Below are 27,322 nucleotides of genomic sequence, written 5' to 3'. Positions count from 1 at the left end.
AGAGGTCAAATCAGAACTTGTGAGAGAGAACAGAAAGTGGAAATGAACATAATTGAATCGGTAACATCTGTACCAGAACAAAATATTGAACCAGTTACCCTGATAGTATCAGATAATTCAATAGTAATTGGAGATCAGAGAAGAGAAACAAAAAGTTTATAAGACTCCTAGGAATGTAAGGCTGAATCATTCAGAAGATCAGAGCAAAGGAGTGATGACAAGGAGAAGGTTGGCAGTTGAAGAGGTATGCTTAATTTCTCAAATTGAACTGACATCAGTAGTTAAAGCATGTAAGGATGAATGTTGGATGAAAGCTATGTAAGATGAATTGGATCAGATAGAAAAGAACAACACATGGACTTTAGTTCCCCGACCTAAAAATAAGAATGTTATTGGAACTAAATGGGTTTTTAGGAATAAATTCAATGAATATGGACAAGTTATGTGGAACAAGGCTTGATTGGTCTGAAAAGGATATTATCAGAAGGAAGAAATTGATTATGTTGAATCCTTTCTTTGGTAGCTAGGATTTTTAGGTATGGTTTATGGTGTATGATGACTTTACACTATGTGCATATATAGATGATGATTGGGCTAGAGATATAGGTATCTGGAAAAGCACTTCTGGTGGAGTTTTCTTTCTTGGAAAGAAACTTGTTTCATGGATCAGCAAGAAACAGTGATGTACTTATTTATCTACTGTTGAAGTTGAGTATGTTGTTGCTACTACTAGTTGTACACAAGTTCTATGGATAAAGAAAAGATTGAAAGATATAAGGGTAGATTGTGATATATCGGTAGTTATTCACTGTGATAACTCTGTTGTTGTTGAAATATTAAAGAATCTCGTATTTTATTCTAAGTCAAAGCACATATCAATCAAGTACAAATTTTTAAAGGAAAATGTGAAAGCAAATGAAGTCAAATTCATTTATGTGAACACTAAAGAACATATTGCACATATCTTCACTAAACCTTTGCCCAAGGAATCATTTGAGTACTTTAGAGACAGATTGGGGGTCTCTTCTCCATTGATAAAGACTTAAGTGATGTTGATTAACATTAGTCCGGTATGCATTATTAGAACTATCATTCATTTTGGATTGATGAGTTGGTGCTACTACTCAGGAGGAGTAGTCAGCTATGTGGTTCAGAGGATCTATGGTTTTTCTTTAATGTTTATGTCATATTTCTACCATTGATGTCAAAGGCCGAGAGATATACTTGTGAAAAATAGAGCTTAACAGAGACATCAGTCAAAGGGGGAGGAATAAAATTTTAGATTGGTTGTATCCCACTGGGGGAATTTGGTTCAGGTCTATGGATGGTTAATTGGTACATAGATAATTGGTTCAAAACTTCATTGTTATATCATTTGTTGGATGTCTTCCATTGGGGGAGACTTGTTTGGCATTTCTTGGCACTTGGATGTTTTTCACATCTAGTGTTGCCATCAATGCCAAAGGGGGAGATTGTTGGCAATTTGGAGGAATTGATTTGTGTTGCATTGATGTTTGTCATTGATGTCAACACTACCTTGTTTGGTTGTCTATCGGGTTATAGTAGCGTGCTTGGATTGTGATGTTGATCTGAAGATTATCTTTGGTATTCTCTGGTATGTTCTGTTTGGTGGAATTGGTTTGGTTCGGTTATTCATGTCATTCAGATGCATGTCACATTCAGTTGGTTTAGGATTTGGTGATCCAGAAGCTATCATATATCATCGATAGACCTTTGTTGGAGATCTTTTGATGGATTCGATAAGTGGTGTTGGTGTGTCTTCTGGAAGGTTCTTAGGATATTGACGGATATCATGTTCGTGTTCCAGTTGATCGGGGGTGTTTCATTTAGCACCAAACCTATTCTATGCTATTTTGTTAGGTTATGTACTGGTTTATATAATGTGTTGGTGGATGCCCCCGATACGTTGTGGTTGGATTTATAGTTTGGTTAGTGTTGTTTCGGTCTTAGGCAGACTTGTGTTATCATTGGTTTGTGGGTTTATGTAATGTATTTATTGTATTATCTTTTAGGTGGCTGACCTAATTGTTTAGGTCTTGGGTTGGTATAAATATGATGTAAGATCTCTTTGTAAATTATGGGATAAATGGTTATGCAATTATCTGTGTGGGAATAAAGTTTTAATCATATGCAGAGGATTTGGTTGATCATAGGTGATCGAATTGGGTTTGTAAAAGAGGTTTAAGACCTCTGACATTTAGCTTAACCATAATTGTACTTAGGCATAGGAGATGTTATACTTGCAATTCAATCTTATTTCTAGATTGTAGTCTGAAGTTTTCTGTAGTCAGTGAGGCTCCTTTTGTGATGAGAAATACGCTCTAGGTTGTTGGCCCTTCCTGCATGTGTATGCCCCTTATTATAATATTTATTCATCTGATTAGTGGATAGATATTGTGGGTCTCCAATCCCACCATGGTTTTTCCTCATTGAGTTTTTCCACATATAAATTTGTGGTGTTATGGTGCTCATCTTGGTGGTTGCATTATTACTTCTTATTATCTGCTTTTATGCATACCAGTTGCTAAGTTGTTGTGTTAATAAGGTTAAAATTAATCATTCTGACATAACACTGAATCACCTGTCCCTCTCTCAGTGTTCTTGGATCCCAATAGGATATGTTTGAAAGCATGATCTACCTGTCTACTTGTTGTATTAACACTCTTGATGGAAGCCAACACTACATGAAGATGCTTCGATGATCAGTTGGTTGGTGTGGATATATATTACCAAGACTATTATGTTTGAGAAGTATGGTTGTTGAAAAACAACTATTTTGTGTACTATATGCAAAAAGGATGTAGTTGTGTATTGTGTGAAAATTGTATAGAAAAGTTAAGAGACAGTTTATGTACTTCAAAGGAACTGTAATCCATTCATATTTCAGATGCAACTACAATAGTTCAATTTTTGTATACATCATAATCCGGGTGAGAGCCCCTTTTTGTATTCTGGCAGTGAGCCAAACTGATAGCAAGAGAAACCGATAGTGAGCCACCCCCTATACTATGTAATAGGTTACATATTACATTATTCCTAAGAGAATTATCTCTCTATGGCTTTTCCCATATTGGGTTTTTGACATACAAAATTTGGTGTTATGTGTTTTCCCTCTATTTTATTTATTGAATTTAAATTATGTTATGTGATTGGTTAATTATAAGTTTAAATAAGTTCAAGGGAATACTAATTCACCCCTCCTGTCTTAGTAGTCCGTTTATTAGATGAAACATTTGGTATGAGAGCCAAGTCCTTTAGAAGAGTGTAACCACTCAAAGAAGATCCAAAATGTTGAACTTGTGGATTTGAATGATGATATGAGAAAAGCTCTTGAATAACTTGAAGCAATAGAATCTAAAAATAAACATTTGAAGGAGAATGTCCAACAAGCTAATGAGTGCAACAAGAAGCTAAGAGAGAAGATCCAAAAATTTAAGATAAGACAAAGAATTCAATGAGGAGCTCAAGCAAGCAAACAATATTATTGCAGATCTGAGGATCAAAGATGAAGACAATGAGAAAAATAAAGAATACCTGAACAAAATGGTGAAATACAAATCAGAAGAATGCGAGAGGCTAAAGTAAGAAGCAACATCTCTAAAAGTAGATCTCAAGAATGTGAAAAGAACTAGGAGAGCAATATTGAATCCGGTAAACCTGACATAATATCAAATGCAAAGGAAGCTCCAAAAACCATGAAGGAAGAAAAGATTGAATCCAATGGAAGTTCACAACCTGAAGAACATTCATCTCCAGTAAAGGTAGCTATCTCGAAGGGAGAAAAGGGTAAGTTTTCGATCAAGCAATAGGTAAGTATGAATTTAACACTCTCTTTAATGGCTCTTGCTACAAATGTAATAGAGTAGGACATAAGGTAGTATAATTTAGAAGTAGTTGAAATCAACCTTCATTTTTTGGTAGGTATTACACATGTAATAGATTTGGTCACAAAGCTAATCAATTTAGTAATCCAGTTGTAAATCAAAATAGACATAATCAATTTAGAGGAAGATGTTATACATTGAATGAAATATTTTTGGAAATAAAACTAACCAGTGCAAGTCAAGACAAAATCTAGCAAGCATCAAGTGTTACAAATGCACTAAACCTGGACACACGGAGAGACAATGCAAAAGAAACAAAGTTCAAAGTAAAACCAAACCGGTAAAAAGAGTCGATGTTGAAGATGTCAAAGCTGAAATGAAGAAGATTTGGAGAAAGAAAGAAACTGTAGAAATGTCAGCATCCAACTCCGGTGCAGGCACTTCATCCGGAAGTTAGTAAGTTGGTGGCTTTGGCCAAGGGGGAGTAATCGGAAGGCATATTCTTATCCCTATAAAAAGTTGTATAAGACCATAATACCAACATGAGAAAGATTAAAGAGATCCGGTAGTCAATATCATAACTCATCATAGGATCCGGTAGATTGTTGCGAAAGTCAAGACTATGGAAGATAGCTCATGCACATTTAATGGGGAGCTCTTGTTGAAGGAATATAATGACAACACCATGCTTAATCATTATTTACCTCAAATTAAAGAAGCATTTAAGTGTTGTGAAGGCGATTTAGGCAGCAAATGAACTTAGGATTTCTCCGGCTAAATTCGATTAGGGTTAGTAGTTTGCAAAATCAGTGATCATGGATGCTTCCATAGTCATTGACGTTGCTTCCAAGCCCCAAACGGTATTCACAAAGACACTAGACAAAGTGATAGAGACTGATCCTACTGGAGCATTTTCAAATATACTGATTGGGGTTGTTCAGGGAGAAGATGTTAGGTCTTACATCCATGTCAAGATGGAAGAATTGGGTTATCATGGAAAGATCCTAGATATATGGACTGAGAAGTTAGCAAATGGGCACGGCTAAGTAAAACCAATATTTCCTTATCTAGTCCAAAAGAATTTGAATACATGGAATAATTTTCCCAATTTCTATAATGATGATACGTGGGTCAGGATAGCTAAGCAATTGGGAAAATTATTCCATGTATCATCATGATAAGGGTACAAGCTAAAAGTAATAAGTTTAGAAACAAAGACTTCAAATAGAAATGAACCCAACTAACATAAACCCTAAATGTAAAATAAATAGTGTCCTAATTCAAAACTTAGTGGAACCACTAATACATTTGGGGTCAAATTCCAACGGATGTTTCCAATGGACAAGGAGCATTGTGTGAAAATTTAATTTTTTATAGAAAAAATGCCCGTGTTCGTCAGAATTCTGACGACCTTGGGCATTTTATTAAAAAAAAAAAACACAATGCATTTTCATTTTGAAAGCAAACCAAAGAAAGCGGTGACTGTCTTGCCTCCCTGCCCCCCTCGCCAGAGCGATCTCTGCACAAGCAAGGTAAGGGTTTTTTTTGCAATCAAAGGAACTCTTTGTTTTTCAAAGAAGGGCAACTAATTTTTTTTCGCAATCAAGGGCAACTGGTTTTTTTTGGTGAATTAATCCATTTTGTGCATATCCTGTGATCTTAAAATTCCATGAAATGACATCTCTTTGAGGTATTCCATCATATAGTTCACATGCCGTGTACCCCATTTTACGATTTTTGTTATTGGAGCATTTGCAACTAATTTCTGACAAAAAACCCGCTTCGATTATGCTTTGATGGATGTCCATACCTTGTTCCAAAGCTCCTATTTTGGCACATGTAGGGAGGATGCTAGCAAACGTTGCATTGAGATAAACATGACTGTATTACGTTGCATTGATTTTCTTTTTATGGAATGTGATGAAGGCTTGAGTGTGTCTTCTTGAACTCACTTATTATCAGCTCCTCTATGATTACCTTAGATCTTTGTGGCTAAGAATTGTTCTTGATGAACTTATGCTCTTTATTGATTTCTTTTACTATCATTATATTATCCTGAAAAAGGCTTGTTCAATGCTCCCTTAGCATGCATGTGCTCTCTTTGTATTGATCTAGGGCTATTCATTAATGTATCTATGGATTTCCCTTATTCACTATGTTGTGACAGTCATTTGCAGATTTGGGACTATCATCTTTCATAATTTGATGTCTTTAAGATGTGGGTACATTGCTTGACAAGAAAATCTCAAGCATTTGTGAAGTTCAAAGATTTTAAACCCCTTGTTGAATGGTCATCCAGTTGTTCTCTAAATGCAAAATGCTCAAGTAAATGAGAAATTCACTCAAAATGGTTTATCCACAACTAAAAGAAAACAACTAACCACTACATATATGCATCAACAAAATAGTGTTGTATAGAGACCTAATCATGCCTTCATGGATATGTAGATCAAGTTCCTACATTTTGGACAAAAGCAATTCACACAATAATATATTTGTTGAACACACCCACCACAAAGATTTGGTTATGCAATAATATATTTGTTGTTAACTTTATCATGGAGGATTTGGTTATGCTTGTTACAATCAAGGTTTGACCAAACTAATTCCTAAATATACAAATGAAGAGTGTGGTTGGTTGGTGACTAATTACTCTTTTTAACACCATTTACAAGATTATATCTAAATCAAGTGTCTCAAGAATTAAGCTACTACTAAGAAGATAGTTTACCTAAAGCAAATGGGTTTCTTGGGTGGCTATTTATTGTAGATAACTTAGTTCCTTCATGAGAATCAATCAGTTTGGAACATGTATAACTCAAATTTGTGACATCTCACTAATGCAATTCCTTAGTACTTGTTTGAGTACTATCTCCTCTATTGTTTTCTATCAACTTTTGTGTCCTTCTTAGAACAAATAATAGATTAATGAGAAGGTGGAAAAGATGGATTCACCTAAGAGGGAGTGGATTTTCCCAATAATATGTTAGATTCTCCCAAGGATGGATGGACTATACACTTGAAAGGTAGATGATTAAGGATGATGACAAGGTGAATTTTCCTTAGAATGATAGGGTTGATTTTCCTAAGAACAAGTAGATTCATGTAAACTAGAGGATACAAATTTGGACAAAATAATGGAAGGAGACTAAAACTAGATAGATTCACCTAAATGGGAGTGTAGTCATCTAAGGATAGGAAAAATTCACCATTTGCGTAAGAAAGATGGATAAGATAAATGATTTATGTGAAATAGATTCATCTAAGAGAAAGTAGACTCACATAAGGATAGGTGGATTTTCCTAAAGATGAAGGGATAAGACTGAACAAAAAGAGGACTTAGGATGATGACAAGGAGGATTCATTTAAGGATATGGCATATTCACCTAAGGGATAGTGTATTCTCCCAAGAATATGGAAAAATTATTGATTGGTGGAATGACATACTAGATCAAGGAATGATACAAGGGTAGATTCACCTAAATATAGGGTAAATTCAGCTAAAAGGGTACCCATGAGATTGTGGTACTGAGTACCTATCTATGGATGGTGTATTTGGATACAAGTATGATGAAACCGTGCTTGTGTATGATGAAACAAAGTCCAGATCTCTATTATAGGTCCAACATAATCTTTATTATTTGAGACACCATTTTATTAGCATATCCAATTAGGGTAATTTATGGGTTTAATTATGGATCATGTTGTCTATTTCCATGCACTATTGAACTTATTTGGATGTATTGTGATTATTTTAATTTTGAAGTTATAAATAAATTATGTTTGTACCTTAGAAAGGGTAACTCCAATTGATGTTTGGGCAGTTTATTTGAAAACTTATGGTGATTATTTCCCTATGTTATGTAATGGAGTTATTTTTACACTAAGTAATTAACTAGAAAAATGAATTTGTATTGGTGTACAAGTATGATGAAACCATGCTTGTGTGTTTACATGTTTGTGCATCCTATTGAGAGCCAACCTCACTTTTGAGGAACTCAATAAATGTGGTGTTAAGTAGAAGAATGGAAAACTCAAGAAGCTATGGTGACATATTGTGGCATTAGTAGGGATTATCTCTATTGACCACACCTTTCAAAGATAGTATTCCCTAGTTCTCCTCATAGAATGGACCATTGGATGGGTCATAGTGGTATCCTATCCTACATTTATCTTGATGGCATTGCCAATAGTTGGTATGTGGTTCTTGGTACGGGTTTCCTCTTACCCTATTATCTTATTTATATCTTTTTTCCAACATGTGGAGATTGATTTTTGTCATGCTATGATGATTTTCATGTTTGCATGTGTTTTGACACTATGCAAATAGATATGATGTCACACCATACTTATGTTTTGATATAGTGTAGGTGATGGTTACATGTTGTTGATGGTAGCGATTTGGGTTCAAAGACACAATTCCACACACACACACAAATATTTGAAGATGCATTTTATATTATTCCTTCTTAGTGGTGATTAGTGTTGGAAGATTTGCACACATGTAGAGAGGAACTCATGTTAGATACAATAGGTTGTGTTTAATAACATATGAATGTGCCTCATGATGTATACATATTGCTTTGGTGTGTGACATGCATGCACATTTTTCCATAAGACACATTGCTATGTGGCATGTGCCCTATGCATGTCTTCTTTGTGAGGCACGTTGCTATGTGCAATGTGGCCCTAGGTGTGTCTTCTCTATGAGGTGTATTGCCATGATATGTTAGGATTTGTAGTGTGCAGGCCACAAATGCATGCATGAGGGACTATTATTATAGACATGTTTTTTGGGCATGTAGCCTAGGCATGTCTTCTCCATTAGGTACATGGCCATGCCATGTGGGAGTTTTTGTGGTCATGCCACAAATGCACACATGAGGGACTATTATTGGAGTCATGATGAATCTTCACTCTATTTAGCCACAATTTCTAGTTGTATAGTTATGTAATGTGCACTTTTAAGGATTGTGAAGTTTCCTTCAATTATTGATGATCTCTCATCTTTGTTGCATGGGCCAACAATTTTATTTTATCTTGTTTGAATTAGTTTAATCACTATTGTGAGTTTTCTCTATTGTGTAGTAATTGTGGCTATGTTTGATTTGCTATTGAAATTGAACACATTTATTTGACTTATTATTGGTACTATTTTTTCTTTCTTTCAATATTTATGATCTTTGGTAGTTTAGTGAAACTCTTGCTATTTTTAAATGTTGCCTTCTTTGTTGTGATGTGATTCCTCACCAAGATTGATGTAGATAACCTTGGATGAGTGTATATAAGAAATCAAACATTGGGAAAATTTGAGGATAGGGGTAAGTGTTTGTTGTATGGGTAGCTACGATCCACTTGTACATTCTTAGTGATTATTGACGGCTATGTCTTGGAGGCTAATCCCATTAAACAAACAAGGGGGAAGTCATACATAATCATATGGATCCTCCCTAGTTGTGTGTGGATTCAAGACCATCATTTCATATGATTCTTGGTTACTTTGTGAGACCATGGCATCCTCTTAGACCAATATGTGAGCCTTGTATTGTTATCCCTGCAATGTGGATGAATAAGTGTATGTTAAAATAAATGCTTTGCATGCCATATAGTTGCATATGAGTTGTTCATATCATCAAATCATGATTTAGAATATGTGAATTCTTTTATCCATGTGAAGTTGAATGATTGATTATGAAAATGTGTTATACATTGAAGCATAATCTGTAAGATGATCTCTTCAAGAAAAAATATTTATGCTTTCATAGTGAAATGTTGATGAAATGGGGTCCTAGTCTAGGAAAGTAAACTACAAAATTATACATTCACCATTTCAAAACATTTTATCGGGGAATAGTCAATTTGGTTCAATTTAATTCCTTTAGGAGAGACCAACAATATGATTAATTTTCCCATTTTGACGTGATTGGATATGATTAGATATAATTTCATTGAAGATGCAAGAACTAAGTAAAATTATGCAAAATTGACAAGATTAAGCATAAACAGGCAAATAATAAAGCAAAAAGCTAACATAGAGGTACATATTTGGAAATAAGACTCTAAAATGAACCTAATCAGTTACCTATAGGGAAAATGAGGTTAGAGACAATCTACCTATATGGAAAGTGGTTAAACTCTACCTCTAAGTGGCTCATCTTGAGCATTATCGGTATGAGGGCATTGATGGCATATTATATCTAGTTCTATCATTTTTGTGGGTGCAAAATTAACAAGGCAAAATAGTATTAGTGGGATCATGATCTCATCAAAATGGTTTTGGCTTTGCATTTATGATAGCACATTGATCACACCTTACAAAAGGTTCCAATCTCATACATAGCATCCCAAAGTAAGGTCAATAATGATGTAACTTAATGCTTAAACTGGAGTTCTGGGTAGTCATATACCGATCATTTCCAAGATTGATTCTTAAACTGGAGTTTTGGGTAGTCATATACCCATGGCATAGGGTAGGGGTGACCTGCAAACAATGCTAGTTCTAGATGCCTATTTGCTTGGTGTATAACTTGTCAAAATTAGATCGATTGGCTACAGATCTGCCATAAAGTTTCCAACTTATCACCAGTGAAAATACAAGAACCAAGGCTTAGAATACTCAAAAATGTCTCTCAGAAAGTCTGCAACAGGCAAACTTTTAGTAAGAATTTGCAGACACAATGCTCAGAAATTCACACAATCAGCTACATTAAATACATTCTCTATTAAGTTCAATGTTTTAAGATGAAAAAGAAGAGTTAAATGGTTTTGGTTTGATTTGCAATTCTTGTGAAGCTTTTGCACTGATGTTTCCACGGCCTAATTTTTTTGCTTGTGAAGAAAGACCATGTCAGATAATATCAGCAAAGAACAAAATAAGGAGATAATTGCTAGATTATCGTCTAACTTGAAAAGAAAAGGTGATGGGAAATGTTATTGTCCCTACAAAATTTGCAAGGGCTTAAAGACTAGAAGACTTCTAATCAAAATAGCTAAGAAACATTGTAGGCAGCATGGTCACATTGAAGGGGGACATGATTATCATCCACTGGTAAGTTGTTCATTATATCGTTTTAACAATTTATATACATAAGAAATCACTTGATAATGAGATCATGATCATGGTTTATTTATGTTGATCATTTTTATATAGGTCGAGCACCCCAGGGCACATGATATGGACCAACACAACTCGAAGAATATGGTTTTCAAAGTGGAGGAACATGGAGGTGTGAATATCGAAGTTGAAGATAATGATCCCATGGAAGATGACGATCATGCACCAGAAAACACAATTAAAGATGATGGTACAAATACATTGATCCATGACACATTTAGTACTAGCACAGCTGATCATGATGATTAGGATGACCTTGATGTTCATGATTTACCTCTTCTTGAGAAGGCATATGAGCCCCTTTACAAAGGCCCCCAAACAACTCTTCTCTCTGTTGTATTATTGTTGGTGAGCTTGAAGGTTATGAATGGTTTATCCAACATAACAATCTCACGTATGTTAAGGTGTGTCATACATGTCATTATAGTTAATAAATGGTGAATCATGTACCATTAATATTATTTATATTAACACCTCAAACTTTTTTTTTTGGCTGTAGATTGATAGGTGAGTTTTTCTTACCACCATCAAATATTCTACCTCGCTCATACTGAGAATTATTTGCCATTATGAAATATATTGGAATGGAGTATCAAACAATAGATGCTTGTCCCAATGATCATATTATATATCATAAAAAACATGAATTTGGAATAGAATGCCCTGAATGTCATATCAGTAGATATCTAACAGATCAAATAACAAAAAAGGTGCCTCGCAAGGTTCTTCATTATATTCCCATTATTCCACGTATGCAACGATTATTCAGGTGCACTAGCTTGGCACAATTTATGGATTACCATGCACACAATAGAAGTCGAGATGACATTATTTGAATGCCTGCAGATGGTTCAGCATTTATGGACATAGAGGAAAAGTGGCCACACTTTAAAGAAGAACCTTGTATTCTCAGGCTTTCATTGGCAGCGAACGGTGTCAATCCATTTGGAGAGTTGAGATCTGTTTACTAGGTGTGGCCTATTTTTGTTATCAACAATAATATTTCTCCATGGATGTCAATAAAGAGGGAGCACATATTGTTGGCAATGATTGTTCCAGGTATTTTATCATTTAATAGTCATCTACATTTAATTATAAATATTGCAGTAAAATGGTCATAATAATTATGTAATGTTTTTATTCATTCCACTAGGCAAGTACCAAGTTAAAGATATGAATGTATATATTGAGCCTCTTATCGATGAGTTGTTGGAGTTATGGAATGGTGTGACCATGTATGACATCTCTAGACCAATAGGACAAAGACAATTTCAATTCCATGCAATGCTTGTATGGACAATACATGATGCCCTAGGGCTAACACATTTTTGTGGTACGTTATAGTGTTCAAGTTACACATGATAATTATAATTATAAAAATTAACAGATTTAATAGAATTATACATTATCTTGTAGGTCTTCAAACAAAGGGAAAATTTTCATGTCTAGTTTGTGGTCCAAAGATGAAATCCCGTCATTCAAAAAGTTTAGGAAAGCAGGTGTTTGATGAGTATAGGCACTTCCTTCACAAAAATCATAAGTACTAGAATATTGAAAAACATCTTTTCAATGGGAAAGAAGAGAGACTACAACAAAGCCATGAAGAATGACTCCTCACTTATGGAAGTTGGAATATAATAGAATTAATCATCAAGGTAATGTCATTCCATCTAATGGTTTATGTTTGGAATTTGAATTTTTCTATCATGTTTTGTTTACTGATGATGTAATTGATGATACTGAAGGTCGTCAAGGCATGGATGACCACCTTCCAAAGGGACTAAAAAGTTATCCCAGACAATTCAGTAGGTTGCCTTACTACGAGCAGCTACAAATTGTGCATTTGTTTGATACAATGCATATTGGAAAGAATATAGCAGAGACATTATGGAAAATATTGGATGGAAGGCGTGACAAAGAAAAAATTGTCAAAATTTGTAGTGACATTGTGGAATCCAATCATGCAATGAAAAATGTCATTCAATCAAATAGCAATGGAGATCAGATTAATATAAGTGCCCTTCCTTGGTTATTAACGTAGCAGCAAAGCAATTCTATAAAAGAAGTCATACGAAAAAATTTGATTTCCCATAGGATTTGCTGCGAACATAAACAATCTCATATCAAAGAAGAGTGAATTTGGGCCAGGGATGAAAACGCATGATTGGCATACCTTCATTAAGGTAATTCGCGTTCTTGTGTATTTACTATATATTTGTATACTGCGCATGTACTTTTCATTGTATTATGTTAGAAAATAATGAAAAGATCATTTTATAATTGTTGTAGTACATTCTACCTCTATCTCTCCCAGACCACTTCGACAATAATATCAAGAAAGTCATATAAGATCTTAGAAAATACATGAGGTAAGTAGTGATGTTTGTTCAATTTGTTGTATAGATATTATATTTGCCATTTGTTTTACTTGTTATGCAATATATTGTATATTATTTTTTAAAGTCTCGTTTATATACTTTTTGCATCTTCAATCTCTTTTAGGTGGTTGTCATCTAAAGAAATCCACAAGGAAGATATAAAATATTGGAAGAGAAAAATCCCTCATCTAATGTGTTAAATGCAAAAGTGTCTACCTTCAACTTTTTTCAATGCACAAGAACACTACCTCATACACCAAGTTGAGGAGATCGAATTGTGTGGACCTGTACACACTAGGTCAATGTGGATGGTTGAGAGGCACTTGAAATTTTTGAAGGCTTTGGTTTGACAAATAACACATCTTGAGGGTTCTATGGTGGAGGGATATATGGTATACCAAACTATGGTGTACATTACTGAATATCTTCCTAAGTTTGCAAACAAAATCCATGTAGATTGCATTTGGGATCCCAACCCCATTAATAAATTTGAAGGGGAGCACTTGATGGGGAAAGGTAGATTGAAGAAAGTGAGAGGTAATTATAAGATGTTAATGTAGTAAATTAATTCTTCATCTTCTAAATAAATCAGTTGTAAGTGGTCTATTAATTATTTGTACAGTTGGCCGGGAGTGGGATGCGCTACATTTGTATATTGCAAACAATCTTGATTGGATGACGGTGTGGATTAAACGATGTAAACATTCTGGTCACACATTAACATGGGATGGTGTCGCTTCATTGGTTAAAGAAGCTCATCGTAATGGAGATTCCAATGTTACACAAAGGGAAATTGATTTAGCATATGGTTTAAGAGATCAACAAGTACATATAATTTAATTAATCACCCATATGTTTATCAACTCATGATGCAATAATTTTAATATGTTAGACATATTGCAAGTCAAACACCACAAGGCTATGTGCTGCAATGGTCATAAATTTCGCATCAAACAGCTGGATGACACGAAGAAAACTTGTGATTCTGGGATAACTGCAGTCTTTGAGGTGACCAATATTTCATCTAGAAATGACATACATCCTCAAGAGTCTCAAAATAGATACTATGGCATTTTGGATGATATACTTGAGTGTGACTTTAATTCCTTCAAATTAGTTTTGTTCATCGTCAAATGGTATAGGCTATGACTAAATAAAAATGATCCTGATAGAATAGTTATCGAACATGATAATGGATTTACAATGGTTAATACAAGGTCGTTTGAACGAGTTGGGGATGAGCCCTATGTTCTTCCAAGTCAATGTGAGCAAGTATTTTACTCGGAGGTTGCACATAAACTAGGTTGGTCATTTGTTGTTAGACATGATCCAAGAGGAAGGCCGATAATGTATAATGTGATGGAAGAAGAAGATACTGAAGAAGTAGAAGATGATATAGATGATGATCACGATCGATAGTTAGTCAATGATGTTTCTGACAGAAATGTACATGAAGAAAAAGCTGATGATGATGGTGATGGTGATGGTGATGGTGATGTTGATGGTGATGACGATGATGATGACAACGACGACAACGATGATGATGACGATGACGGCGATGACGATGATCATGATCATGATCATGATGGTCATGATGATGAGTTGGATGAAGAAGAAGATCAATGACATGAATGAAATGTATGAGATGTGATTATTATATAATCTATTTAATATTGATATCTTGATAGAAATTGATTTGACTTATATGGTTACATAAATAATTCATATGTTTTGAATTATAATGCCATTACTTAATTAATTCATGATGCACCTCTAGCTATGTGATAGATGGTGATTTAAAATACATATGTGATGGATTACATGCTTATGATGATACATGTGACATTTTTTGAACTTTGTGTTTATTTATGGAATGTGGACTACTTATTAGCTATGTGATGGATGGTGATTTATGATACGTATGTGATGGATTACATGTTTATGATGATACATATGTGATTCTTATGATGCTCAATTACATATATGATGATACATATGTGATTCTTATGATGCTTATGATACTACAGTATTTATTGTTTATCAAATTACAAATGTAATGCTTATGATGCTCAATTGTTGGTGTAGGAATCTGAACCCCTTTGATGAGGATCCTGCACAGTCTCATGGATCGACAGGTATAAGTCAATACACCTTATAGAAATAATATATTTTTAAAAAATTACAAGAAAAACAAACTTCCTTAGTTTTTCAAACCTCAACATTAGTAGCAAATCTAATACAGTTATCGACACTTGAGGCCTCAGTTGGACTTACTCAAATTTTAATCTCAACATCAACTTTATGGCCAACTTCTTCATCAATATTACCCTCATTTGCAAAATATCTCTCTCATTACAAACTAACTCTCTCATTTGATGGTGCACAGGTATCACGAAATAGGTATTTGTTAGATGTGTCTTCCTCGAGTGAGGGAAATGCACGAATAGAAGAGGAAAGTGAGATATGTAGTAGATCTCAAATAGGGAGATCAACTAGAGGTCAAAAGATTAGAAGAAAATTCAACAAACACATGGAATTTTTTCTTGCTCAAGGGGGGTCATGTTCTTATGATGATGAGACCAAAGGCAACATTGAGGTGCCCTTGAGGTACAAACATCTACTAAAACAATGTGTACCCAAGGAACTTCCTCCAATAAACACCAATTTTTGTGTTAATGAGAGGATATATAGCATAGCACCTTGGTCATTACATGGTTTGGGCCTATTTCCATGGACAGCATAAAGGTCTATTACAACAAAGTTGCTGAATTGATGGAGTTTTTTGGACCTTGTTACAATTATAATGATTGGATGCAGATTGTTCAATATAAAAAAAGTATGCGTAGGTATGCACTGTCAGCCAATTATATACAACAAAAAGATAATGATCAAAGTAAACAAGTGGATGTATACATTGATGGAAGGCCAAAAGCAATAGGGAATATTGTTGGTTTTATAAATAGTACACGACTTGGGTCAACTAATAAGCAACCCAATTGCATATTTGAGGCACGTGAGGGAAATTGTGTGTTTGTATGTGCGATAAAATCAATAAGTGCAAGGGAAGAGCTGCTAATCGATTATAATTTGAATCGTATAGATACAAAAAAAGTTACTATCATGGGGGTGGTACGTACTATATATATACCATTTAAGCCAACTTCCAATTAATGAATCCAATAAACCATTGTATTATTAATTTTTTTTGCTAAGTTTATTGGTTTCATTTCGCTAACGTTTTTATATTTTTTCTTTGTCATAGGCCCACATGGATCCACCACATAGCACAAATAGGGGTGTAGGTCCCGACACTTCTACGAAGCAGGTAAACCTCATTGTAATTGTACAAATTAGATAGAAGCAAACTATTACATTATGATCTTTTCTTGAGTGTTTTGAAGTAATTTTGATAGTGTTAATTATATTCTTGTCATAGATGGATGTTCGGGATAAGGGAAAGGAACCTACAGTACCTCATCACCTCCATAGGGATGTGGGGTGCTCAACAGTGTTATGCGCTGATGACATCGCACTTAGCGCAAACCCTATACAATTGGTACAAACGAATATTAGAAAAATTAGCCAAGAGATTGTTGATTTGGCAACCATAAGCCCTTAGACTGATGAGATAACAAAGAGGGTGCAACTATTGTTGCAAATAGTGGAAAACTTGCAAGTAAGCAGTAATGAAAGCTTTAATCATAACAAAAGTTCAGTAATGGTTTATATTTTTTTCTCTTTTATGTCATTAACTAAAATATGTATGTGTTGTTTTTACAGAAATTCATAAGGGCTCATCATCCTAGTGGTGATGATCAGGGTATTGCGGGTAGTTTAGGTGATGACCATGTTCTATATATTAAAACCACTCCTTTGGACTTGTGAACTTTCTTTTTTAATGTTTTATATATTTAATGTATTACTCTTCAGGTGCTGACATGGGTCCGAGGTCGACCCCAACTGTATTGTCGACTGCAATGTCGATAACACATAGCATGAAGACATTATCTGTTGCATTGACTCGTGTTGACCCACTCACTGGTGGTAGATCCCTCTTTTTCTCTCTCTTTCGTTATGTGTTTATTACCCTTGAAGTGTTCTTTCTTGGAGGCATTTCATAGTGGATTCATTTACTATGGCAAGAGATGCACATGAGGATGTGCCAGAGGTGACTACTGGTGATAACATACCATCATTTCCTGGATCTTCTCGTATTGCTAGTATGGGAATGTTGCAGGCCACATTGGTGGTGAGCGACGAAGAATTGATTCCCTTGAAGATACAGAAGGTTCCAGGTACTTTAAAATTATTATTATATATAGTCTAATTGTAATTTACTTACTGATGACTCATTTTGGACTAATGATCCCATGTTTTTTTTGCAGGAAATGATATTTTTTATAAAAATCTTAATGACATTACATTGCAGATATTTGGGCCCACCATACATAAAAGGTGGAACATCATACGTGAACTAACCCTTATCCACTATTTTGATTTCATATCATTGCTAGAATAGTTTTCCTTTTATCCATTTCTTGAACTATATCAAAGGTAGCTTCAGTTTCTTTCTAAATCTAACAGGTTTGTTTTTGCTTTAAAGGTGGAATGACCATGAAAAAAAGTTAAAAGATGAACTCACAAACCATATGGTAGGGTTGTTTGGAAATGACACATTCGACAAGACTAAGCTCTTGGAAAAAGGTGGCACATATCTAAAGTATGTGAGGGACCAATACAGGACACATTTAGAAAAGAACGTAAAGTATAAGCGTCCCCCCATGATTCCAGAGAGGGAGTGGAAGGACTTGATTTTGGATGCAAAGGAGAGAATTGAACGGAAAAAAGGAAATACACCACCAGATGCCGGAAGAAGGTATGTGATACTATTAAGAATGTGAATATGTACTAATTATTCATTATATTTATATAATCTAACATATTTCAAACTTTTCATAGATTGAGTGACATGTCAAAGGCAAGGCAAGACAAGAAAAGCATGGGCAACACAAACTCGGCTCTGGTGGTTATATGAAACTTGCCGCATGAATTGTAAGAATTAGTAAATTAAGTATCACATCAAAATATTTATAAATTGTAAACAATTTTTTTTTTATCAAACAATACATGCAAAATTCACAATACTAAGCAAAAATGTAGGGCTCTGAATTCAATAGAGCGCCCACAGAAGATGACAAGAGAATTGGCTACCAGCAAGGCTATATAGCCATGGCTGAACAGCTACGAGAATTGAGTGGGAAAACATGAGATTTTGATGCATCTGTCACAATGGTAAATAAGCTAAATGAAAATTATTTCAAATTGAATACTTAACCAATAATCTATTTGATGTTAAGTTTCAACATAAAGTGACTATATTTTTTTTAAATAAGCAAGCAATGATAACACTGCGCATGACATTGGAATGCAGCATGATAATCATGGAATAGAACCTGTACATAAAGGTCCGGATGTGCATCCTAGTAGTGGAGGTATTCATTTGCTATTCAAATTTTTTTATGTAATTATTAATACAATTAAACATCTTAAATTGAAAATTAGTGTAGTAATTAATGTAACCTTTATTGCTAATATTTTAGAGCATGTAGTCGGTGGTGACCAAGTGGAGCATGATCTGGGTAGACAACATCAGGAACGTGATGTTTCCCAATCAGGTAAAGAGGACCACTGTTATTCCTTTAAACAAATTTAATTGTAATTGGTGTATTGATTAATGTAATGTTTCGTATTTCAACTCTAGAGGATCTAGAGGGTGTTCATCATGTCAAGGTTGAGGCTAGATAAAATGATGTGGAAGATGATGAGGCCCCATCAGGTAAAGAGTGTAATGGTTGTGTTCTTTAAATTAATGAAATATTTGTAACAATAATAAAAAAATGTTTTGAATTTAACCCAATTCTTTGTTATTGCAGAGGACCCCCCTTTGGTTCAGCATCCTCGTCCTTTGTATAGGACTAGGCATACATCAAGAGCACGAGAAGAGGGCAAAACATCCGAAGATGGGGGAAATGATGAAGAAGGCAATGCTCCACTTAGACTTTACATAGCTTCAAAAAAAAAACAAAGAAAGAAATGATTGTAATCTACCTTATTTGATAATGACTGATTTTTATGTGTTAATGAATGTAATTATGTGCTAATGAATGTTCATGAATGATATGTGTTGATGATTATTGATGAATGTTGCATGTTAATGAAAGTTAATGAATTTTATGTGTTAATGAACGTTATGTGATAATGAATGAATGTTATATTTTAATAATGGATGAAAGAAAGAATGAATGTTAGATGTTAACAGGGAATTTAGAGTGATGTTAGGGGGGGGGGGGGAGGGGCCAAATGAGCTTCCACCTTCATGTGGTTGGCCCTATTAAGTAGAGAATATTAAACTATTCTCGAAAAAAAGAAAAGCTCAATAAGATAACACACTTTTCAATATTTCATTATGTTGCACAATTAATCTTATTGAATAATGTACGTGTATTGAATCTTAATTGCAGGGTCCAATAGAGCCAACACGAACAACACCATGGTGCGACTGCAAAAGTTGTCAATATGCCTCATCATGAATAAAGCTAAATTAGCGCATTCTCTATAAATTCTCAAATGCTCTATACTTTGGAAGTTTTGGAATTTTTATGATCATATCGGTCCCCTGCCTAAAAGCTTTTTTCCTTGATTTGTTTGTGATACACATTGAGAGATTTTTGTTTTCCTTTTATTTATGCATGTCTTAACCATTCTCCACATGCTTCCCATTCTTATTTAGATTGTTGTATTTTTACATATGTTGGAATCTATAGTTCCACGTACATGTTTTCTATGTTCTTTGTAACTATATGAAAAGGTGTAAAATGTGGGTATAGTCCAAAATCTTGATTACCAACAAGTTATTGTTGTTTCATAGTTCCAGTGTTTGTCATAGCAAACCTGCACTTTGTATGCAATCGTATTGTTACAGTTCAATTACTAAGGTGATGTGATTTTCAAAAGTATTCCGACGAAAACAAAATTGGTTTTCATTTATGTATTTTATTAAAATTTTAGAGTTTCCTCGTGAACATTTAAACTTAGAAGGATTTAAAAATTCAATACAAGAGTACTGGACATAATTTCTGGAGATAGAACTGAAACTCTCTCCCATGACTTCAGATTGTTTCCATGCTCTCTAGGCTAGTAGCTTTCAGACACAAAACATAGGTCTTCTAAATTCTGTCCCAACATTAATTAGTTCCTTTCTCTTCTTTTCCATCCTTTTGGAAAGAGAATTGGAAATTGTTAGGGATGAACATCTTCCTAGGTGATTTGTTAAAATACAATGGGGAACTCAATCAAATTTTAATTCACTTCGTTTTAAGTTATTATCACAATTCATTGAATTATACTTACAAAAGGCTTATATTTCCAAGGTAAAATATCAGTATCTTTCTTGGGTGATATTAGATAGCAGGGTCTCTTGGCTTAGACAAAATCACCCTCTCATTGTATTCAAAGTAGATGCGTAGCAAAGCTAGATGCATCAATTGTTAAATCATAAACAAACACAAGCTCAAAAATTGTGTTACCAAGTACGCTTGGAACCTAGCCTGTAACTAACTAGTTCATACTAGATATTGTTTGGGTATGGTATTCAATTCTATTAGAATCTACAAAATAAATATTAACCTAGAAATTAATGTAAGTGATAACATTTTTAAAATTGTTAAATATAAATGATAATAAAATCAAAATAGCATAACATAGTTGATTTCATAAGAGAGAAAATGAAAAAGTTCACAATATCTTCACTCGATATCCAAGATTTTTAATCCATGAGGATGAAGATGAGGATGAGATAGAAAACCAAAAGATAAGGAATTGTTTATCCAAGTTTCCAAATTTTTGAGGATAAGGAAAAAAACATAATCCTATGAAAGAAGGAGAATGTGCAAGTCACTATCTCAAGTTAAAAGAAATTACTTAAGTAAACTAAACAAACAAATGCAATATCATACTTATGATAAAACATAGAAGATTGTTAAGTTGTGATTGTTCCATAGAAGATTTAGGGACTACAATCATTGAAGTGCGAGACCTTAATTAATGTGAAATAGAATGTGTCATGTTGCATGATATGGTGGGGATAGAACAAGTGAATTTACAATGGGAGACAATGTAACTCGATGGGCATTGTCATCAATGAGAAGACAAATATTCTCAATTGTTTCATCAATATTTGAAAGGTGAGAGTCTACAAATAGATGTGAAATGTTTAAGTAGGCCTCCCAATGAAGTGGATCTCATAGACATGAAGAATCCTATATAGAGAATCATTGGGAGCCCTTGAAGAAGCAAATTTGAATTTTGATGAAGCAATACATGATGGAGGAATATCTTGCAAGAGGAAATCAAAGTCATTATGGTGTCATCTAGATCTGAAATGTGGTCTACTTTTCAAAAAAGTAAAGATGCTTGATAGGAATGTGTCATAGTGGGGTGAATCTAGAAGACATATAATCCTATTGCAAATAATCATGGAAAGTTCTAGAAGAAGAAACTTTTAATTCTGAAGTAGCAACATGTATAAGAGATGTTCTCATTTTTAGATGGAGTATCAAGAGGAGGATCACTAGTCCATGGACCATGTCATTGTTGTTAAATACCTATGCTTTTGTTCATAGTCACTTGGTGTGGGAATGAATTCAATGAGATAGGGTAGGAGATCCTACATAGTGTAATTTTTCCCTATCCCTTGTTTCGAGTACAATGGTTCTCTGAATTTATCTTGACAGTAGAATGTAGGAATTTAATACCATAATCCATGATGAAAACTGCCAAAAATGGAAATTTATCTTAGTTCTCAATTACAAAATGCTTTTGTATAGGCCTCTCAAAGATTAAGTACATCAAATTGAGACTTTATAAATTGAGTGTATGTCTTAGCAATCTCCCAAATTGTTCAATGGTCTCCAAACCTTGTCAATTTTTTATTTTTATTTTAACTCAAATATGTATGGTATAGGCATATCATTGGTTGTGTGATTTTTTTTTTCCTTAAATGCTTCTATGACCAAAAGAGACAAGTTTTAGATGAAAATGGGGTCTTATGGGCCTTTTTGACACAATGGTAGGTTCTTTAGACCTAAAAATGGCCCAAAAACTAGTCGATTGCCTTAAGTTACAAAAAAATCCTTGTTTGTGAGCATGCTTCTTGATCTCCAATTTTGGTGGAATGAAAGATAATATTGAATTTCTCAAGCCTTTTGGATGCTTCGAAACCACCAGAAAAAAGCTACTTTGATCATTGAAATGTTGTAGTGACTTGGATAAAAAAAGAAAACTAAGTCTAAACTGTAGAAGTTAGTTTTTTCTTGTTAAATTGTTTTCAATTTTCAAATCATCCAAGGATGCAAGAGGAGTATATTTTGTTATGACAAGATAAAAAAAAAACTTAGAATCTCTTGAAACCATTGAAACATGTGGACTCCTTCAGCCCCTCCAAAATCCCTATTTTTTCAAGATGCAATACTTAGGGGAAACATCCCCTTGCTGCACCACTTAGGGACATCCTAGGGAATCCAAGGAGTCTCTTGACCATCTTGAGGATGCCTATGAGTCTCCCATGGCCCCCAATTAGAAACTCCAATTCTAAACAAAAATGGTGAAATTATTGTGAAAATGTCATCCATATTAAAGGTTTGGCAATGCCCCCTAACCTTGATGGGGCTCTGCCCCAAACCCCCCACAAGGGGCACTACCCATTGACCCCAAACCTCTACACACCATTCTTATTGTTAATGCAATTGTTTCCATTTTTTTTATGTTGACTAGTTTAAACACTTAGTATGCCAAAGTTTCATCTACAATTCTTATACTTATTCTTAGTTTGTTCCCAAAGTTCCAAAACTCTACCACCATTGTTAAAGTTCAAATTACAATGCAATCATTGACATATTTTTAATGTTTATTGTAAAATTTACATAGTGTGGCAAAGTTTTATTTACAGTTGTTATACTTATTCTATACACATCCTTTTATAATTAATTTTTTAAGTTGTATATATATTTGCATCCCACCCCGCCCCCTTCATCAACCCCTGTTGTCCCCAAACTTAAGCCCTTGGCATGTTAAGATATGAAAGCTCACAATAGTTTCATTTGATATGATAATCGAGGAAAAACCTACAATATATAGCTTCCAAGATTCCAAATCCATGAGGATCATGAAGAGGTAGAAAACCAAAAAAAGAAATTGCTTATCCAAGTTTCCAAATTTGTGACAAGGAAAAGGTAGAATCTCAATCAAAGAAGGAGAATGTGCAACTCATTATCTTATTCTACCTAAGTAAAAATATTACCTAATTAAGCTTTTTAATAGTAGAATATCACACTTAGGATAAAACATATCCAAGGTAAATAAAATATTACATTGATAGGCTTCTTTGGTTGGTGTAAAAGTGGTGCCTTATGAATTATGTTCTTGGATACTAAAGTTTACAAATTCTGACCACTCTTGATAGCTTCTTGTAGAGATTGTGATTCGAAGGCTTTAACCAAACCTTTCAATGGTTTCTGTTGATGTGTTTTGTATGCACTATGCAACACAAAATAAAATACTAAGTATTCTATCCTCTCTTGAACAAAATCCTCCCAAGTGCTAAACTACGTGATCAAATGGGATGACTCCAAGATTCCAATAGTCAGGTCTTGACTTTATATTGTAGATATACTCAATGATTGTGATGTGATATCTGCTGGAATCACAAGGGGGACTTACGTTGCTTGGGTCAAGACCTATCCATTCTCATGTTTCATGATTGATTTACACTCCATGATTTAGGTCATCCTTGAGCAACATCTCGACTTAGCCAAATTTTGTTTTTTGTACCCTAATTCTTTAATTTTGACCCCTTACTAGCATTGCCTTAGGTTTTATTGGAATTCTTGCTTCTCTAGCATGGGCACATTTCTAGGGTTCATTCGCACAAATTGCTCTTGATGAGCAACCTAGTATCATGACCATGACTTAAACAAAATTCTAACTTAGTCAAATTATCTCCTCCAAACTTCTATGAGTTCATCGCCTTCATTCTTCATCATTTGGATGTCTTTTGTCATTGGAAGGTAATTCTTGACCACCATACCTCAATTTTGACCTATGCTACCCTAAAACCCTAGAACCTAGTCATGCTTACAATTGATATCTTGGTGACTTGATCACTTAATATAGCTTAATCATGCAGGTCTCATCTAACTCTAACTCCAACACTTAAGCAAATCAACCCTAGCAACCAAGTACTTTGGGAAATATCTTGCAACTTGACAACATGGGTAATGATGGAGGAATGGAAGGTGAGACCTATAGAGGTGAGAGAGAGAGAGAGGGTGAGAGGAAGAGATAATGACTTGGAGAGGGTAGAGAAAGAGAAGTAGAGAGGGAGAGAAGAAGAGAGGGATGGAGAAAGAGACCCAGAGAGGGGAGAGAGAAGAGAGATAGTAGAAAGGGATAGAGAAGAGAGATAGAAGAGAGATACCAATGTCAATCTTTTTCTATGAAAAATATTTTCTGAAAAATTTGCATATCATTAGAATTCCGACTCCAAAGGGTAAAATTCCGACAGAGGAGTGCCGTCGGATGCACAACATCCTCGTCAGAACTCTCCTAGAGGCCATCGTAGCAGGAGAGTTCCGACAAGGATGTTGTGCATCCGACGACACTCCTTTGTCAAAATTTTACCCTTTAGAGTCAGAATTCCGACGATAGGCCGAGATCGTGACGGTATTCTTTTGGGGTATGAGCATCCATGGCGGCCATCGGAAAGGTTGGAGGTGATGTCGGAATTGTGACGACCATAAGGATAGTCAGAACTTTCGACACAAAGTTTTCGACTGCCTTTTCTGTCTGTAGTGCGATGAAATTGTGTCAGAATTCCAATGATTTGCCTTCAAAATTTTGACTCGAATGTACTAGTGAACCTGGCAAATCCCAAGGCTCACATTTGTAAAAAGATGCCTCAGGAATCAAATCCAGTTTTTCCTTGATGCCACTATTTTTTCTCTTCAAATAGTAAATAGGAGCTCTTCCTCACCGGGATTGAATCTAAATCTTTGTAGCAGAGATGAATCCATTTTCTCAAAATCAAAATAACAAATTTTAGGGCAACCTCAGCTCAACTATGAGAATAATGGAAAATGCCATGAATCTCCCCCTCTATTTATACTACTGGCATGTCACTTTTCATAAAAGGGTAATGTCTATTTATTTATATTTCCTAGGAATCCCCCATTGAAAAGTTATCTTGGTGCATATGAAAACTCTACTCTAGTGTAAACGAGAGATTTTAGTAAAAAGGAGGTGGTTTTTGGTTCTCTGCAGTTATTTTTGGTTATATAGTATTTAAGAGTAAGTACCTAGTTTGTGGGATTAAAGAGTATTAATTATTATAAATATTTTTAAATTTGTTGATTATTAGTTTTGATTAAATATTTTTTATTTAATCTTTTGAAAGGTAGAATAAGATAATTTTAAAGATATAAGTATTTTCAATTTAGATATTTTGATAATCTAAGCTTTTTAGAATGTAGTATAGTTTTTTATTTATTAAATTTAAATTACAAGAATAACATATTCTAGTATTTGTTCAATCTTCTTTATATATGATCCAAGTTTCAGTTTGGGACATACGTTGATGTCAATCTTTTGTAAAGATAAGATGTTTAACATAATAAAAGATTGGTATAGCTTAATTATTTTCTATATGTTGTTAGAATAGATAAGGCACTTGAAATGACATCTTATTGTATGTTAAATGTACCGATTGACATAATTAAAGATTGATATAGCTTAACTATTTTCTATATGATGTTATAATATATAAGGAACTTGAAATGGCATCTTATTGTGTGCTAAATGTAATGCTTGACATAATCGAAGACCAAGATAGTTTAATTGTTTTCTATATGATGGTAGAAGAGATAAAGGAACTTGAGATGACATATTATTGTGTTAAATATAATGCTGGACAAAATAAATGATGAGACAGTTTAACTGTTTTTGTTACATTGTGTCAGATAAGCCTCATATTGTTAAATTTTAGCTTTTGCATTTGATAACAACAAAAAGGGACAGTTCAGATAAGGCTCAGATTGTTAAATTTTAGCTTTTGCATTTGATAACAATAAAAAGGGACAGTTTAACTGTTTTTGTTACATTGTGTTAGGCTCAAATTGTTAAATTTTAGCTTTTGCATTTGATAACAACAAAAAGGGACAATTTAACTGTTTTTGTTACATTGTGTCAATAAGGCTCAGATTGTGAACTTTTAGCTTTTTCATTTGATAACAACAAAAAGGTTTAGATGTCAGACCTTAATTTCTAACTTTAACATTTTATAACAACAAGAAGGTTAAATGTAAGCCCCTTAATTTCAAACATTTTATGGCAAGAAAAAGCATTTTTTTGAATTTTTCAGCTTTGGAATAACTACCTCATTATTTATATTTTTTAGTATGTTTTCACAAAAATATTTTTTAATGTCTTTTCAATAACTTGGTCCCACTTAAACATTCATTTGATAAGACAAAAAATAAAACAATTTCATTTGTTTAAATTTAATATAATTTAAATTTTTTATACAAATACTTGAATCCTTAATTTTAACTATTATTTTCTAAAATAATCTTAATAAATAAAATTAAAATTATATCATTAAATTTAATATTTATATAGATTCTAGATTAGAAATAAGTTCTCCTAATATAACATGTGCAATTCCATGAACTGAGTCAATAATGTTCTTAAATATTTTTTTAAGAACAATGAATCATTCAAATTTCTTCTTCAAATAATAAGAAATTTATATACAAATTAAAAATATATCAAAATAATTTTATTTTTTTCTATAAATTTTAACCATAAATATAGCCATACTGCTATCAAATTGTAACCCTAATGCAAACCTGGCAGCTAAAACGTCCAGTTAGAAA

The sequence above is a fragment of the Cryptomeria japonica genome, chromosome 10 (assembly GCF_030272615.1).
Source record: "Cryptomeria japonica chromosome 10, Sugi_1.0, whole genome shotgun sequence".
In the NCBI taxonomy this organism is placed as follows: Eukaryota; Viridiplantae; Streptophyta; class Pinopsida; order Cupressales; family Cupressaceae; genus Cryptomeria; species Cryptomeria japonica.
Note: the sequence above shows the minus strand (reverse complement) of the source record.